Source organism: Strongylocentrotus purpuratus, unplaced genomic scaffold, assembly GCF_000002235.5.
Source record: "Strongylocentrotus purpuratus isolate Spur 01 unplaced genomic scaffold, Spur_5.0 spur5_scaffold_20, whole genome shotgun sequence".
Classification (NCBI taxonomy): Eukaryota; Metazoa; Echinodermata; class Echinoidea; order Camarodonta; family Strongylocentrotidae; genus Strongylocentrotus; species Strongylocentrotus purpuratus.
In genome coordinates this window covers 6,402,957-6,411,720 of record NW_022145606.1, presented here as the reverse complement: position 1 = coordinate 6,411,720, position 8,764 = coordinate 6,402,957, and positions in this window count along the sequence as shown.

The window sequence follows — 8,764 nt, the reverse complement described above, 5'->3', positions numbered from 1 at the left end:
AAACGTGCCGCCCGGCGTCCACGGTTTAATCGTATAAAGCCTTGACAGAACGTAAAAACAAGTCAGACCTAGATCAAAACGTGACAAACCTGAGGGACCCCATCAGAACGTGACGGACCAGTCGGAAACGTACTGGCATCAGTGGGAGAATGCAGGCCGAACCGTAGTGTGCCTTTGAGTCTCCGGCACAGCTTTCCCCTTCCCTCCCACGGCTCGTCACGGATAGCGTGTTAGACCGTAAGAAAACTTGGCAAGACCTAACCAACTTTAATACAGAGATAAAATTGGCCAAAATCCTACTGCGCACTACGTTTTGGGCAAACGGGGCTGACGTCGCCGCCGGGAACATACTGTAAACGTAGCATAGGTGACAAATGACAGTTTTGTTACGAGCTAGTGAAATCCCTGCTTTTAATTGGTTATCAGCAGATTTTTCACTGACTTTTGTCATTTTTCATTGAAAAAAGACTTTGTGAAATGGTTCTCTGATACAGATACATTTTTCGTTATTTGATAGACTCATTCATACTTTTCCGGGGGGTTATTGTGTTGGGGGCAATAGTCCCGCTGGCAATTTGCCTGCGGATGATTGTCCAGGGGTCATTGTCCTACAACTGATGAACAGAATGTGAGGGAGGAAAAGGTATACAGAAAGGTTCATGTGAAGTGATAGAGCAATATTTGTCATTCTTATCAAATAACATGTTATTAGTTATAAAAAGACTAGGTGGAAAACCCCAAGGAAATGTGCGAAATAAAACGTTATAGGTTTGGCCGAGATGTCGTGTTTTCTCGTAGCTTGAATATGAGCAACTTGCAATAGACATCAATCAAACATAGGGATGAAGATTTTTTTTTTACTTAGTACTTAAATTAGTCTAAGTTTTTACCTAAGCTTCGGATGTTTAGATGAAAGCAGGAGAGTGCTTCTTGTGGATTTGGAATAATATTTTCAGTAAATTGATTTATTGTGTAATATTTGCTAGTTTGTGGTACCGTAGTAACATCCTTGGGATCAATATGGCATAAATATTCAGGAGTTTGTTCGCATAAACGAATTACAGCATTTAGTTCGCATTGGTCCGCACCAGTGTGCTCTATTGTAGTAGGGTTATCGCCGCGCTGTGGATGTATAGTAGATAGGGAGGAGATAAAAAAAAAATCGCCATCGCGTAAGGAATGAAATGGAAAGATATTTGATGAGGCCATGTTTCAAATAAAAAATATATATAATATAGTTAAAACAGTTCTGTTCAGAACTCCGACTTCCCTCACCGAAAAAAGAACATTTAAGATGAAAATGGAAATATGAGGTTGAGAAAGAGATGGAATGAGGGTGGAAGGTGAATGGAATATACATACAACATAACGAACAACATATGACAATTGTATGTCTATTATAATTACTAAAGATGAGTTTACGGGTGAACTTTTTATGTAGCTATCTGATAATAAATGTGTGCACACAGGCTAGTAAAGTTGGCTCTGAATCATTATTCTTGAAAAAGAACACGTTGCAACTCGTGGCATAAAAAGAACAATGCGTATGCCAGCTTCGAAACATCGCAGGTACATACTTCTTTTTTGATAAAGAAGGAAAAAGATGACAAAGAAACTTCGAAGGTGCTTCACCTTATCAACATTTTTTTTCCTCATAAGATGGGAAGCTGCTTCATTAAAATAAGTGTCTAAAAAGTCGACCAATCAAGGAGTTTCGATCGAGAAAAAACCCTGGTAGGAAAGGTCCTTCCTGCATCTGTGCATAATAAACAATATACTGAGGAGAAGATGGTTCAAGAGACAATATCTGCAGAACGTGAATCAGAGTCACGTAGTACTTTATGCCATGCGTTATACATAATGCAATTGGCGAAAATGTAAAAAATTGGATGTTTACCAAAATGTCAGGATTAGTTGTTAGTACATAGATTAGTATATTATGTTCATGTTGTGTTTACATTAAGAGAAAACAACAACATGGATCAGATCATCAGATCGAATTTTGGCAAAGCATTACATTATGGGTGCAGTCAAAATTTGAGCTGATTTAGTAAGTATTGGCGAAAATACTGCCAAGGGTATGGCAGAAAGAAAATCAAAGCAAAAAAAGGAGCTAAGGTATGCTTCATTTGACATGTGTTGCAAATATTAATTGTAATAGAAGCAGGCCACGGCATTGTTTGCGTAATTCATCAAAAATACATTTATTACATTTGTAATCAGATGAAGAGTAAAAATCCGAAATCAGCGAAAGTTAAACACATTAACATTGGGCCTAATAGACCAGTCAACTCAATCGTGGCCTCTCCTGAATTCATGGGAAGCAATTACTTCCATTAAATTCATCGTAAAAGGTATGTAATTTTTAATAGAGAGAGAGTGTGTGTTTTGTCGTGGACAGGTGCATGATAATGAATTTGATGTTTATCATTAGCCCGCTCGATGCAATGATGCAAACAGATAAAGGATTACGAACCTGCATTTGGTACGGCGATAATTATTGTTCCATGCAGGTTTCATTTCGTCAACCTGAGGTATAGGGATAGGGATAGTTCAATATGTAATGTAGGTTTAGGTTAAGAGTTAAGTATAGTATTGGATCCAAAGTTGAAGATAGGAATTAAGTTAGGTTTGGGGTACAACTATTGTTGTAGGAGCATTTTTGTACAAACCTCGCAATTCATCTTATGAGATCCGCCATATATACAGTGCGATCCGGAAAAAAAACGAAACCTAGAATTATCGATGTTTTTATCATAACTTAGTCACATTTATAATTAATAAATGGCACATATTTAGAAAGCTTAGATCCTCCTCTCTCATTTGATGCAACTCATATGATGCATATTTCATACATGAGTGATTAAAATGAATTTGAAGAGAAGAAACCAAAAGAATCATTTTGCGGACGGTATCTGGATTCCAAAAAGATAAAACAAATTTCTAGAAAGTTGAGTATCCGCCCTTTCATATGACACCTCAATTAAGAAAAATAAGCTAGGAATAATAAAGTTCTGTTTGTTTAAAGTAGTGCTTGCATTTCCATTTTTTTATCAAACGAATTTGTTTTCACTGGCTGCCTACCGTAGCAACAAGCAGAATTGACCAAAATATTAACTCCGTTTCGTTGACAATCAGCCATGCATTTTTATTTCTGGGACGCACTGTATAATAGTACCCCTCAATGGCGGAGCATATACGCTCCGGTACACACTCCATTACTAGTCAGAGGGTAAACATAATCATAGTCAGGACTTCTAGCTATCTTCAGGATGGAGGAAGCATTAATGATCGGTCTGATACGATCCAGTCATTCTGCAATAATTCATTATTGAGAGAAGGGGAAAATGCCGTAGCTCTCTCTCTCTCTCTCTCTATCTCTCTCTCTCTCTCTTTCCCTGCCCCTGCAAACAATCATGCTGTCTGTAGACTGTAATATGATTTAGCAAGACTTTTCAATTATTGTAGACTTCTTAAATGTTTCGTTTGCATTTAATTTGTTCTCTCGGAATGACAAATTGGGCTTTGCCAAGGGAATGCGTTTCTATAGTGATAGTGGGCCACGTCTGTTAAGCAAACTTAAATACAAATACACCTGATTTATGTGAATATACCAGTTATTGAGTTTGTGTATTAACTCTGGCAATCTCTGTTAATGGGAATTTGTGTCAAAATCTCTTTTAATGAGAATTCTGGTGAAAATCCCAAGTAAACGATTGAGAAAGCAGGCGCATGATAACTAGTGCATGGTGTTTGCTATACCGATCAACTTCATGCAGGTTTTCATCACTTCAATCAATCATCGAATAATCATCCGATCGTGGTGACGTTCACCTTTTCTTTGATCGCATGTCCCATCATCATTAAGCATGACCATGGATATTGGTATCAACACCACGACGTCATTGACGTCGATCGATGTCGGCGATGAATCGAGCCCATTGTGCTTCTATATAATGTTTGTTATCAAACACGCCACGTTGGGGGTTGCTATTTTGATGATGACTACGACGCTCATCGTTATCCCTGGTCATCGGCGACTTCGTAAGCAACATCACATCTTTCCCTACAACCTCACGCTCTCTGACTTATGTGGTGCGATCGTTATTGCAATTAAAGAAACGGCCGAAGTATCTCGTCAAGAGGTAGGCCTGATTAACCGTTATTTAAAAAAAAAATAACTGCATTTAAATATAGTTAATTAAACAAAAATCAAAAAAGAAATATTGATATGTATATATATGTATATATATATATATATATATATATATATATATATATATATATATATATATATATATATATATATATATAAATATATATATATATATATATATACATATATATATACATCTCCCTCCCCCACCCTTTCTCTCTCCCTCTTCCACCGCCCCTTCTCACTATATCTTTCTTTCTCTCTTTATATCTGTCTTTCCCATCTTCTGTAGTCCGTCCATTCCCCCTCTGTTTCTCTCTCTCTCTCTCTCTCTCTCACACAAACACATATATACATAATATATATTTATATATTCCTACCCTCTCTCTTACCCCCTAACCCCCTGGCCCCTCCCTTTCTCCCTCCCCCTCTTTTCCTCTCCTCATTCTTTGTAACTCTCTTTCTCTCTCTCTCTCTCTCTCTCTCTCTCTCTCACTCCTCTTCTCTCTTTCTCTCTCTCTTTCTCTGTATCTCTCGTTCTCTCTCGCTCCCCCTTACTCTCACAGTTATGCCCAATATAATCCGTTACTCTTTCCTATATTAAAAGATAAGAGTTACCTCGTGGACGCATCCAACCAAGGTGCTTACGATACATCCTACACATCAAGCCCTTACGATGGGTCAATAAATTGGGGTGCAACCCCATCAAAGAACCTGGACTACTCCACACAGGGCCAGGGGATGTTTTTCTAATGGTCCAGCGACTATGCGATCAACAGGAGTGGACATAGACAGTTCGGTATTAAAGTCTAAATTCGTATGTTTGAATCGGAGGGGGGGGGGGGGGGGGGGGGTGGGGATGGGGGGCATTTCAACAGAGGTGGCCTTGGGTTAAAATCCCTTCCACCCCCCCCCCCCCCCCCCCCCTGGTGACAAATCATTTAATGATTGTTAACCAATTTAAGCACATTGAGCTTGCTTTCTTAATGAGAAAGCGAACCTTCATCTTGTGGCGTACAGTGCATCCATTTATATAGGGGGTCCGGGCATGATACGGAAAACAGGCATCATAAATATTACATGGAAGAAAGACCAGGGTGTATTCCATATCGTGGGGGTGTCCGAAGGTGTCATTCATAGATCACCCCCCCCCCCCACCCTCTCTCCCCCTCTCTCTCTCTCTCTCTGGCTCTCTCTCTCTATCTGGCTCTCTCTCTATTCCCCCTCTCTCTCTCTCTTTCACCCTCTGATACTCTCTATCTGGCTCTCTCTCCCTATCTGGCTCTCTCTCTCTCTTCCCCCTCTCTCTCTTTCACCCTCTGATACTCTCTATCTGGCTCTCTCTCCCTATCTGGCTCTCTCTCTCTCTTCCCCCCTCTCTCTCTTTCACCCTCTGATACTCTCTATCTGGCTCTCTCTCCCTATCTGGCTCTCTCTCTCTCTCTCTCTTTCACCCTCTGATACTCTCTATCTGGCTCTCTCTCTCCCTATCTGGCTCTCTCTCTCTCTCTCTTTCACCCTCTGATACTCTCCCTTAAATTAAAAAAAAAAATCTAAATTTCAAGGGGGGAATGTTATCGATTTTCCTTTTATTTGCAATAGTTTTTCAATTTACTCTTCCTTAATATCATTTATACTTTACCAATTAACTGAAACTTCTTTGAGGGTGTACGAACGGGTCATAGATCACCCCCTTCTCCTCCTCTCTCTCTCTCTCTCTCTCTCTCTCTCTTTCTCTTTCACCATCTGATACTCTCCCTTAAATCTTTTTTACAATTCTCAAAATCAAGGGGGAATGTTATCGATTTTTCTTTTATTTGCGATAGTTTTTTCCATTTTCTCTTCCTTAATATCATTTATACTGTACCATTTTACTGAAACTTCTTTCGGCATGCAAAATTCGTTTAGATAACCGTTATGGAGTCATGATGTGTGTAAAACCTTTCTTGTTTTAAAATGTCTTTTACTTCTTCTTCTTTCATCTTGTTGAACAAAACGGAAGAATGGTCATTTATTTAGCTATTCTAGTTAGTTATTTATTGAACCAAATAGAACCAGATTGAACAGAATTAAATTGAATTGAATAGAATTGAATTGAATTGAATTGAATTAAATGAAATTGAATGGAATTGACTTAAATTGACTGGAATTGAATTAAATTGAACCGAATGAAATGAAATGGAATTAAATTAAATTGTATTTATTTAAATTTCATTGAATTCATTTGAATGAAATTGGATTGAATGTAATGGAATGGAATATTTAACAATAACACAACACAATTAAGAGAGTATATGAGCGATCATACAATGCAAAAGAATAATAATGATAAACAAATACGTAAAGGAAAAGTAATGTTGTTTGAACAGTAATGGCTTTACAAGGAGACATAGATCTGCATCACATTTCATGTACAAGATAATACACATAACCTTGTGTATTACATATAGGTGATGTTGTTAATGGGAACTAGAAGTTAGCACAAATGCTATTCGAACCTATTTCAAAGGCCTTAGGCAAGATCTATAGTTTTGTAATATATGCATGTTAACTTATTTGTTTTGTATTTAAATATATAAAATAACTTATGCAATAATCATGTAGCACTTTAACATTTCTTGAAAATATGAAAAAGAAAGTTGAAGTGCTAAAGCATTAATATGAAAGATAACAAACCTTTAAACAGATAATGATGAGTTTAATCTAGTTTCATCTGGGAGATCACTCAACAGCTTTGTTCCTACAAACAAAATAAAAATTGTTCTCGCGTTCTCTTACATTTTGGTTGATATGGTAGGGCACTTTCTTTTCTCCTTGTTGTATAACTAGAGTGAAGTGCTGTTTCATCCAACAATAACCTACTTAAGAGTGTGGTTATTTAGCTTTTACGAAATCATATATACATCTTGATACAAGAAGTTCATGAAGATGAAATACATTTAATATTTATATGCTTTGAAAAAGAGATTTGAGTCTGTTGTAAGTGGACTGAAAGTATAATTATGCTGTCATTGTAATTTTTAAAATTTAATATACTAATTTAGATTTATTTTTGCAAATGCTCCCCAAACTTTTACTCCGTAAGAGAGACGAGACTGTACAAAAGCCTCATATAGTAACACACACAAATTCTTAATAACAAAATGTCTCAGTTTAAACAGAATCCCTGCTTTCTTCCATATACAGTTGTATACTGTCTTAAATATTCATTTATCGATTGATTGATTAATAATAGTGATAACGATGATAATAGTGGTTTCTTTCTATTGAGCTCTTTATACGGAGAACTGTTTAACATGATATTATACAAATAATGCATTGTTGCGAGTGTGTTAGGGCAGGGCCAGTGCACGAAGTTTAGTCAGATAATGCATGCGCCCGCAGGCCAAGTGCATTATCGATATCGCACTGCCTGAGTGCCGCTGAGTGCACTGGAACTGCCCAAACACACGAGCAAAACAGTGCATATTTCGTGTTATATTACGGGTCGGCAATACATTCTTACAATACAGTAAAATTCTAGAGTATAGATATATATTATATCTAGATTTAGGCCTATAATATTATAACGTAAGATTCCAAGAAAAGATTTATGCACAAATTAAATTTGGCTGAATTACGCGAAAGCGATATCGGCAGATATCGAGCATTGGTTATTCTTTTTTGACGGTGGGAAAATTAAATGCACGGCCACGTGATGTCAAATGACCAATCGGATTGCTTATATTCTACAAACCGTCATGATTATGTAATGTTTATACATTCAAATTGTAACTAGTCAAGATCATATTGTCGAAGATAAAGAAATTTTGATATTGAGAAACTTTCTTTAAAACAACTATACACAGAGTGTAGTTTATTATAATATTGTGTGTCATTTGGCAGCAAATATATCTTGCTTTTAGTTCTATCACGCAGTGCAGTTATCGGGATCCATTGTTTATCTGAAGGTCATGTAGCGTTTAAAGAGGACTCGATGCGAGCAGAGAAGAATTAGGGAGGTAGATCAGAGAACATGTATCTGGTAGCATTCCAGATAAATCTTCTCCAAATGAAAGCCCAATTGATCAAATACAAGAATCACGATCGCAACTTTTTTCGAGAAAACAAACTAATGTGATTTAAGTACACTTTGTTGCACACTTCGAAATCATGTTCGGATTGAGTAACGTTCGCATAAGGATTCCGAAAATGTCTTCAGTTGAGTTTCTTAAAAATAGTTGAATCGTGTTAGAAATGAATCATTAACAGCGTTGAACTTGAACAGCAGCGAGACAAGTTTAAAGTTCAGACTGACAAACTCTTTGTTACTATAGCAACGATAGTCATGTGCTCTGCAAACACTTATTGATGATGATTGTAATCGTCTAGTTTTATTTCAGGCTGTTTAGACCTTTTAAAGATACCATTCACAACTAAGACATTTTAATAATCTCTCTCTATCACACACACACACACACACACACGCATGATTTTTTTTCTTCCCGAAATACTTAGTTCAATGTTCTAGGAAGTCTACATAATCCAGGAACTACCACATCCAATAATAATTTGATCATGCAAAACTGCCATTATCGTAACGGGATAAAGAAATATATATACTCTCCA